The 11,246-nt window shown below is 27.1% G+C and overlaps 1 long non-coding RNA gene across 1 annotated transcript; it reads right to left on the bottom strand.

Annotated features, from left to right (window-relative positions):
* Window positions 1-5,348: 5,348 nt before the first annotated feature.
* LOC113787085 (uncharacterized) lies at window positions 5,349-8,035 on the bottom strand. The gene is made up of 2 exons (XR_003473351.2): window positions 7,647-8,035; window positions 5,349-5,834 (listed from the first exon to the last, which is right to left on the bottom strand). It is a non-coding gene; the product is annotated as an uncharacterized lncRNA (long non-coding RNA).
* Window positions 8,036-11,246: the final 3,211 nt, after the last annotated feature.

Genomic DNA, 11,246 nt, shown 5'->3' with positions numbered 1-11,246 from the left:
GAGATCTGCTCTCCCCCCCCCCCCCCACCCGTTTTTATCTCTCACTTCCCAATTTCTGATATTGACTATTTTATCCTTTTTGAATTTCTAAAAATTTCAGAATATTTGAATGTTTGAAACTTTTGAAATTATTCAAAGTGAGTTTTTTTTCTCTATATTTCGAAACTTTAGTTAAATTCAAAACATTCGAAACCTAAATTAACATAATTAAATACAAATTTCGAAACTTTCGATAAATCTGAAAGTTTCGAAATGAATTTTTCCAGAAATCTTTGAAAGTTTGAAAGAATGTGAAACTTTCGAAGCTATAACTTTCGAAACTTTTGATGAATTTGAAAGTTTCGAAACACAAATTTCAGAAAATTTCGAAATTTTGGTTAAATTTAAAACTTCGGAAACACATATTCTTCGAAAGTTTCAAACAATCGAATTATATCAGTTTCGAAAGTTTCAAAACCTTCGAATTTTTCAATTTTTTAATTATTAATTAAATTTATTAATAATTTTTCAAATTAGGAATAACAATGTATTACTAATTTCTTACTAATTTTTCAAATTAGGAATAGAAATTTATTACTAATTTTGACATTTATTACTAATTAAATTTATCATTAATTAAATTTATTACTAATTTTTCAAAATTCGAAACTTTCATTGAATTTCAAACTTCTGAAAGTTGAATTTTCGAAAGTTTCATTATGTTCGAAAGTTTTGCATTTCGAAACTTTCTGCATTTCGAAATTTCGTATTCAATGAAAGTTTCGAAAGTTTCATTATTTCTGGAAAAAATGAACTTTGAAAGTTTCATCATCATAAAAACTTTCGAATTTCTAGTAAAATCATGTTTCGAATATTTGGAAGTTTTGAATTTTTACTTACTTTTGTATTTCGAATGTTTCAATAATTCGAAGGTTTGGTAGGTTCAGATAAGAATAATTAAAAGTTTCGAATGAAGTGGATGAAAAAAGAAAAGTAATTTTTTTTTGGAATTTTCATATATGAAACTAAGGGCAACATGGTATTTTCCATATAAATGAGGGGCGGAAGGTCAAAGTGAGGGGTGCACGGTACAAACCTCTATACAATGGTATGTTCAAAGACATAAATACAATCCAACAAATTCAAAATCTCTCCTAACATGTAAAACATTTGTTTTCGACGATAAGAAATCCTCCACCAAAATTATACACACTTTCTACTTATATACATTAATTTTTTAATATTTGAAGCTTTCTACAGCTATCTCACTATTATTAACTATCTTATTCATATTTAGCTGCTATTGCTAGCTTTGTAAAAAAAATTACTATTACATGATATTTATTTACTCGAAATGAGTATTTGCTCATTTGCTCACTTGATATGTGAAGAGAGAAGCCTTGTAGTTTAAGTGTGTTAAATTTAATACTTAATTTTTTATACCGTGTAAAAGAGTTCATAAAAATAAAAGAGTTGTTAAGTTGATACTCTATAGTTTTTTGATTTATCTGTTAAGTTGTAGATTTGTATTTGAGAGATGGTTAATTAATTAATAATTTTAAAGTGTTATTTCAAATATAAGAGTTTAAATTTTGTATTTTATTAAAAATAAGAACTTAATTTTATAACTCAAAAAAATAAAATTTAAATATTTTAAAACAGTTATAAAATATAATAATTATTAGAACCACTCTAATTAATCATTTTTTTTAAATAACGTTGCTTTATTATTTCTCTACCTCTTTTCTATGTCTGTATCGATTTCTTTTCTTGGATAAAATCTTTAGCACCCTTGTCAATTAGTTGTATATAGCTTTATACTCATATTGTGACCCATAAACTATTAAACACATATCTAGTACAAATCCACATCATCTAGTTTGTGTTTTCATATTTAAAAATAAATATCCAATGTACAATAAGTTTTCACATAATAATTCATAGGTAAGTTTTGTAGATTTTAAAGATTAATTCAACGAACAGTATATTTACACATTTTGATTCATATAAGTAAATTCCAACTCATTTGCGATACCCAGTCATGAAAACTGAATTCAACAATGTTTCTTTTCAAAAATCATGGTTCCACTATTTTATTGCATGTTATAGATCAATGATTAGCATTTAAAGGTTAATTATTTTTTTAGATTTATACATTAGTGTGCTTTTGTGGATTTTAATTTAAAAAAAAAATACAGCAATATGAATAAAAAGCTAACTTTTTGTAAATATTGATATCCAACTTCAAAACCTTGTGGGTCTCTTTTCTAATTTTGAAGGTAACAAATTAAAAAGTTTTTCATATATAAAGAATATGGAATTAAACATTGACAGATTGTGATCCGCATATACAGGCATTGTTTTTGCTCCAAATTATTTTAAAAAATATATGAAATAATCAATTAAAGAAAATTGATGGTAAATAATTTAATAAAAAAATTAAATAACATTTTAATCGTCATAGTTTACGTTCAATCAAGTTGAAATATAGATACTTATATTTATATTTATCTTTCTACTTCTCCTAATTATAACTTGTAATGCTTGTAAAAATATTAATCAGAATTTCTCTTGATAATAAATGTCTTTTGTTGATAAACTTTTCTAAGCCAAAAATAACACATGACATTAATTATATTTGAGATATGTGTAAAAAAAAGGATATACCATGTGCATCAAATGGATGTGGCCTCAGACCGAATTCTTCAAAAGCTTTAGGAGTCACCTTAGGGTTGACGTGGAGTTATGCACTTTCGATTTTTAAGTAGTTATAATATCAATGTCCTTTAGAACGGTTTTTTGTGTCGTAGTCCATTTGATTTTTGAGTAGTTCTAATACTATTGTCTTTTTAGAGAGGTTTTTGTGTCGTAATTCCTTCAATTTATGAATGGTCTTAAGAACTATACTTTTAGAGTGACCATTTTAATTATATTAATGATATAATTTTAGAATAGTTTCTATGGTGCAGTAGATTACTAATATAATTTTAACTGTCTTGCATAATTTTAGACAGTGCCGCGAAACGTCTTAAATAGAGCGACCTAGTCCGCGATTCAACCCAGTAATATTTTCGGTGATTGAAAGTTATTTTAAAAATAGTTTTCCGAAACTCTAAAACAACATTACATGTTCATCTTTTTAATTTGTGTTTTGACTTCAATTATATTTCTAGATTCTTGAGTGAAAATATAATTTTATCTCTTTGGTAAGGATTACAAAGAAGATGAATCTAATAAAAAAAATTAGAGAAGATGAAAAATTATTGAAAAAATGCATAATTGAACAGTTTTTTAGGGTTAATTTTTTATTTTTTTAAAATAGTAGTGGTTGGACAGTTTTGATATTTTATAAAAGGTTAAAGAAGTAATCAAATTAAAATAATAAGATTACAACTAAAGGAAAGCATAAAAAGCTAGAGATTGAGACAATTTACTAAATATTTTGTCATATACAACTCTTTGAGTTTGACCCAAATCCTTGCAACACTACTAATTTTTTTTTTTTTTTTTATCATTTTCTTAGAATCTTATCTCAAAGTTTTAAGATAATTGTACTATAAGCTTTCTGATTATTAATGTTGTCTTTCGTAAGTGAGACTTTACTAGATTGAGCTTAGTAGAAGAGAGTGCTATTACTTATAAGGATACCTATTTGTTTTTGCTGGGAATAGGAAACCAATTGGCAAAACTAAAATATATTCAATTTGACATTTAATAATTAAAGTTTATATAAAAATAGTATTGCCAATTGAGCAATTTGTTGGACTCATCATGGCAGTAGAAAATTGTTTATAAAAATGAAGTTGTTTTTTTTTTTTTACTCAATATAAAAAAGAAGGTTAACATTAGTGTTTGCCTTATTAGGAATTTAGGATCTAATTAAGATTTCATTCCGGTGTGAATTTAATGAGTATTATTACGCTACATGTGTTAGTTCAAGGTGTAGTGGGTACTTTGGCCTTTTTGATGCAAAAAAATATCATTAATTTATTAGTTAAAAAAACAACTTTACTAAAATCCTTCATAGAAACTTTCTAGTTTAATTTAATTATTAAATAATTTAAACTATTATGTAATTATAATTCGGCCACAACTTTTTCTTGTTTATGACAATAAAAAAGTTTTTTCATATGAGTTGTTCCTATATATATATCAAAAGTATATTAAATAAGAGGAGTTTTAAGATGAAAAAGAAAGATAATTAAATTTTGATCATACAATTATACAATGAATTGTCAAAATTAAAAAGAAAAAAACAATATGACTTTTTTGAGTGGTCATGTGTCACTTAGATAACTCTTAATTATAATTATTTATGTATGGTTAATTTAATCATCTAATTTTTATCATTATAAAACTCATCTCATTTGATATATATATATATATATATATATAATTTAAAAGTTTAATTTTTTTATTTATTTTCTATTAAGAAAATACTTTTAAGTCATTACAAAATTATCATATAAGTAATTTTTTTTAATAAAAAATTATAATATCCTTAACAAATTGGGTCCATATCATGAGCAAGAATTACAATGATCTAATCAGATGGAGTATTAAACTCAAATACAATTGGGCCTAATAATAGCAATTCTGGCCCGTTGATGGGCACTTTGTAGTTGTTTCTATAATCTGAAACGAAAATTAGAACAGAGTCTAGTATGAGAAAATGGAATTTTGTACCCCTATTTAAATTTATACACTTTAGTTAAAAAAATTATCGCTAATCTTACTAAAATATCCTTAAGTTTACAATAAAAACAATTACAAATTCAGATACTTGATCCTAACCTACAATATAAAATTTCTGAAAAAAGTAATTTTTCTCTCTAAAATTCTCTTACCGGAAATTTCAAGAACAAAATTTTCGGTAGTTATTATTCGATACCGAAAATTTTAAAATGAAATTTTTGGGAGTTAATCTCACTACTAGAAATCAGCATTTTACCTGCGGATTTTCCTGCGGATCTAAGCAAAAAATCCGCAGGAATACACTTTACCTGCGGATTTTATGGCGGAATCATTTCCCCACGTAAAACCTTCGTGGATAATTATTTCCTGAGGATTTCTAAATCCGCTGGTAATTTACCTGCGGATAAATCCGCAGGAAAAGTAAATAAATTTCGCAGGAAACATTTAGTAAATTTAAGGTATTTTCTTATGACTTTTCATGCAGAAATATCTGTAGTACGTTCCCTTCAAATAATTTGTGCATGAAATTCCGTAGGTAACTTCACATGAAATTTTTCATGAAATTCCGCAGGTAATTTTGTTTCAAACTTATTTTCAAATTGCTTAGATTTCTTCTGATTTTTTATTTATATAAAAATTCAACTAAAATATATGAAAACATTATTATAAATACATTTTTTAAATATTTAACATTAATCTTTAATTGAAATACTATTGCAATACTCCGAAACAAAATTTATATCATGTTTACAAATCAAAACTAAGTATTAATTAAACTATGATCCAAAAAAAATAAGTATTATCAAGTATATGTTACAACCTAATTAACAAAATAAAAACAAATACTACTTAATACGATCACTACCAATATCATCATCTCCATTATCTTCATCAGTTTTATTGTTGGGTTGTGGTGATGAACTTGGATGAGAAGAAGATCCAACAAATCCTAAATATTGCATGAGAAAGGTTAAATTTTTGTTGATCTCGATCGTCTCTTTTTCTTTTCGTTGCAATTGTTGCTCCATCAACACGAACATTGCAATACAGCCATCGTACCTTAAGATAATGGGTACATTTTCATCACTAAGGAGTTTAAACATAGGCTCAATATCAGGAAACCAGTTTTTCCTTTCTATAGGGCTACCATTTTCCACAACCTGTATAAAAAAGCAACACACAGCAAAAAGTGTTGCTCCTTTCAATCAAATCAAGAAAAAGGCAAGTCTCATAAAACAAGGAAACATTAGACTCTAACATAAAATAAGTTAAGCTAAGAATTTCTAGCCAATAACATACTGCAATAAGCAAACATATTTATTTAATAGAAACTTTCGCATAATTTAACACATCTTAATCGAACTATGAAGGTTTTTTTTTTATTGGAAAACAATGAAGGTTAAAAATCCAATAATGACGAGTTTATTTAGAATGAGATGTAGAAGAGAACTATTACAGTTTAGGCCACAAAAGTCTGGATTAAGCTCAAAATTTGGTAAACCGAGAAAAGAGTAATGTAACCTAGCATTTAATCTCCAAGAACTCCCCTTGCATTATCATGATTTAATGAAGTAATTGAGTTAACATAACCAAAAGTAATTAAAAGAACACTAAAGTAATGTAATGGTATTCCAAGACCATTTTGAAGGATTGACGAAATTGGTCCAAGATCAACACTCAGAATGAATATCAAGACATTGCTTCCAGGAGTAATTAATCTATCAACAAAAATGCCATACTTCACATTAAGTTAGATTATTGAAAGTCCTGCCTATCTCACCATATTGTAGTATTTTAACCATCATAATTGATACATCCATTAATCATTTTGTTGCAACCTTTTGGCTTAATTTTCTAATATATGTTATTCAAACGTGTTAGTCTAAACATGTATAGATGATTCTTCCACATGTAACCAGACATTACAATTTTCAATTATGTTAAACTAACTTGTGTTAAATTCTGCATGTCATAACAATCCTACAAAGTAAACTTTCAATTTGCAGCCACTCTTAGTTCAGACCAAACAGCAACATTAAACTTATCATAAGACTTGTTTCAGTGCTATGACAGAAAATGAAGGAAATAAAAAAATAGAAAAGGAACAATATGCTGCTACAAGCATTGGAAAAATAAAAAAGAGGAAATAATAGTTGCTAATAAATCTCAATCCTTTAAAACAATTCATAACTCAAATAACTAAGAATAAAAAAAATCATTGTATAGGAACATGATATAAAGATTTGAAGTAGAGGTAGTGCCATGTAGGCTGCTTATAAAATGCAGCAAATATAGGAATTAGGAAACAAAGGATCAAGTCATTGTTTTCCTGACATCATATGTAGAGTGAACATCTACTCTCCTCCCTCACAAACATCCATCACCGAGTTGTTTAATCCAACTAAGTCATTGTTTGTCAAGGATAAACTGAACCTATATTTGTCTTAAACTCTGTTAAGGGATCTACACAAGGACTAATTTTGTTAGTTGTTTGAAATTGCTTGCATGCTGACATTATTTGTTTTCTTAATGGCCTAATAGATCTTTTGACATTATTTTTTTTACATACAAACCCCTTGATACTGCATATGATTTGAAATTATGAACTCATCCTAATAGGAGCTACCACAATATAATGCAAATTAACTCTCTATCAACACAACAGGAATGTTGAGTAGATGTTTATACACAACTCGAGTTAGCTTTTTATGCATTTTATGGCTCAATTTTGTTGTGTTATTTTTGTTCAAATCAACTATAACAACATTTCCACTCTTCACACTGACAATATTGGGTGTTTAGGTGGAAAACAAACCAACCTCTATTATCAAAATTATTAAAAAAAACAGATAAAACACAAGTTCATCCGTCAGGATTAATACCTGATAAGCCATCACAGATAATCATCACTTATACCTCAAGCTACGAATATTATAACCTAGCGAATAATCATAATCAATAATTGAAAATACCTCTATGCAAGTAGCAATGGCGGAAATGTCAGAACTCTTTGGCTTTCTTCAACTTGACAATAGACTCCAATCTCAGAGAAAACACTGTATCTGCAACTAAAACAAGGAGGTATTTGTGGCTCAGTTTGCGCCTTCGTGGACGGAGGAGGGCGGTGGAGGCCTTGGTGGTCTCTATTTGTGACGAAATGAAAAAGAGAAAGGAATCCGCGCGCCAAAGGAGAAAGAAGAAGAGAGGTCTCGGCGGCGAGATGACGCTTGGGAGGCTGCCGCCGGCGAGCAGTGACGATGACATGAGAAGTTGAGATTTTGAGTTTAGGGTTTATCAAGTACCGTTGATTTGCATATAAATTTGAGTTTATTGGCCCTCTTTTACTAACTTTATATTACACTCTTAATTTTTTAAGTATAAGTTTCTATTAATGAAAATTTATAGAATGACAGTGTTGAATTATCATTGTAGGTATTGAATAATCATTTTCGTCCATATCAATTTAGTCTAACTAAATTGTATATTTTGTATATAATTTTAAAAATTAAGATGATAATTAACCATACTTAGATTTTAAATTAACGATCTCATTCAAAAATTTTGAAATGATAATACCACTTTAATTAATCATAAATTTTTTTAAAATGATAACATTACATTATTTTTTCTACCTCCTTTATGTGTCTTTATCAATTTCTTTCTTTAATAGAATCTTTAACACGCTTATCAATTAGATGTATATTGCTTTATACTCATATTGTGGTCCATAGACTATTAGACACATATCTACTACAAATCCACATCATCTATATTGTGTTTTTATATTTAAAAATAAATATACAATTTACGGTGAGTTTTCACATAAGAATTCATATAGGTAAGCTACCTTTCATTTTCATTTGATGGTAGCAATTTCAATGGACCCCATGTCATGTGAGAGAATTCAATCCCCATAAATAGGAATATGGTAATTTGGAAGTTTAATAATCATTATGTTCTATAAATAAAATTATAATCATAATGAATGCTATATATTTTTTTAAAATTTTATTATTCATTTCAAGTGTGGGTACGTATTTGTTGGAGACCAAGCACGCCACTCTTTAAGTGAAAAGAGCATGACCTTTTTAACCTTAACAGAAAAAAAATAAAAATTCAATCTTGTTTTTGGTTATTTGAAAAGTTGTATAGAAATTAAAAACTTTGAAATTATTGTGTATTAATGGTTTCATAATATGTGAATAGTTTTTCAATTAAATATGATTTATTTTGTGATGATGAAATTATATTAAATACATGATAAAATAAAAAAAATTTATGAAATTTATTATCATACGTGCACATCAAATATTAAATATGATAATATTTATTTTATAGTTATTATATTTTATTTTTATGAATGCTTGTCAAAGTTTATCCAAAATCAATGTATCTAGAGGCAAAATGATTTTCTAGTGGAAGATGTGCTTCAAAAGATTGTTGGTGGATCCTGTGCCATTTCCTTGATGAGGCATCTCATGTACCTGAAAGCATTGTTTTTTCTTTCTTTCAAAATTATCGTTGATCGATTTTTTTTTTTAATTTTTCATCTTAATATGTTTTGGATAAATCTAGTTGTGTTATATCATTGTTATTTACTACTGTTTTCTAGCCACTCTAAAAGGCATTCATTTCAAGTTCTACTTGTTTGGATTTGTTCGTACATTAATCTATAGGATTTTCAATCTCTTTTACTCTATGCTTTATTGGTTTAAGCTATTTGAATGGTTGAGTTTAATTTGTTTGAATTAATGTATTGGATTTGTTTTATATGGTTGGGTATGATTATGTTAGTTCATTTAACTTCTAGTATAGTTTTTTATTTTGATATATTTGGCCCAGTTAAACTTTACAGAAAACAAAGATAGGATATGGGCTTAATCATGACAAAATATATATAAAAAAAAAACAATTAAAAGGATATGGCCTTATCTCACAAAGGGTTATGTACTGAACACCCCCCACTTGTACCTCCCACCCTCCATCATCAAGGAAAATTTCAAATTGCCCCTAATATTATTAGTAAAAACCCCAAAAAGATTCTCTTCTTTTTTTATTCATCCATTTTATTCAAAAGTTTGAATTGTCCGAATTACATTTGCAAACATTCGAACCTCTAAAACTTTTGAAATCCAAAAGTAAGATAAATTTCCAAATTTTGAAATTTTTGAAATATTAACTTTCTAAATTTCGAAAGTTGTCATGAACATGAAACTTTCGAAGTTCATTTTTTCTCAAAGTTTTGAAACTTTCGAAAGTTTCCATAAATTTAGAAACCTTCGAAACTTTTTGACAATCTGAAAGTTTCGTAATATAAAATTCAGAAACGTAAAGTTTTTCAATTTCGAAACTTTTCTATTCATTGAAAGTTCTGAAATGCATTTTTATTAGTAATAAATAGTAATGAATTAATACTAATAAATAGTAATATATTTATAGTAATAAATTAATAGTATTAAATTTGATATATAATTTCGGAAGTTTCTTGTCAGATTTTCTAAAAATGAATTGAAAATTTCGAAAGTTTGGAATTTTTTGAAACTTTTGAAATTGACTTACTTCGAATGTTTGAAATTTTTGAAAAATATGTGTTTCTGAAGTTTCACATTCATCCAAATTTTCGAAATTTTCTGGAAATTTTCATTTCGGAACTTTCATATTCAACGAAAGTTCCGAATGACATGTGTTTCGGAAGTTTCAAATTCTTCCAAACTTTGGAAACTTTCTGGAAATGTTAACTTCGAAACTTTCATATTCATCTAATGTTTCGAAATTGGTAATTTTTTCTGTAAAATATATTTCGAAAGTTTCTAATTTAACAAAAATTCCGAATAGATATAAAACTCACTTTTAATTATTCCGAAAGTTTAAAAATTTCGAATATTAAGAAATTTTTTGTAAATTTTGAAAGTGGGGGTGAGAAAAGAGAGTGATAAAATAAAAAGGTAAAATAGTCATTAGAAAAAAATGATGGGGTGAGAGGTAAAAATAGAGTGGTGCACGGTACAATTATCTTATGTTAGTTCATTTAACTTCTAGTATAGTTTTTATTTTGATATATTTGGCCCAGTTAAACTTTACATAAAACAAAGATAAGGATATGGGCTTAATCATGACAAAAAATAAAAAAAAAACAATTAAAAGGATATGGCCTTATCTCACAAAGGGTTATGTACCTCCCACCCTCCACTTGTACCTCCCACCCCCTCATCATCAAGGAAAATTCAAATTGCCCCTAATATTATTAGTAAAAACCCCCCAAAAAGATTCTCTTTTTTTTTTTCATCCATTTTATTCAAAAGTTTGAATTGTACGAATTACATTTGCAAACATTTGAACCTCTGAAACTTTTGAAATCCAAAAGTAAGATAAATTTCCAAATTTTGAAATATTAACTTTCTAAATTTCGAAAGTTGTCATGAACATGAAACTTTCGAAGTTCATTTTTTTCCCAAAGTTATGAAACTTTTGAAAGTTTCCATGAACATGAAATTTTAGAAATTTAGAAACTGTAAGACCCATAATTTTAAAGTGCCCTTTTATGTATTTTTGGTATATTTTGGATTTTGGCT

The sequence above is a fragment of the Cicer arietinum genome, chromosome 2, assembly GCF_000331145.2.
Source record: "Cicer arietinum cultivar CDC Frontier isolate Library 1 chromosome 2, Cicar.CDCFrontier_v2.0, whole genome shotgun sequence".
NCBI classification, from domain to species: domain Eukaryota; kingdom Viridiplantae; phylum Streptophyta; class Magnoliopsida; order Fabales; family Fabaceae; genus Cicer; species Cicer arietinum.
The sequence above is the reverse complement of the archived record's forward strand: the minus strand, read 5'-3'. Positions and strand labels throughout refer to the sequence as shown.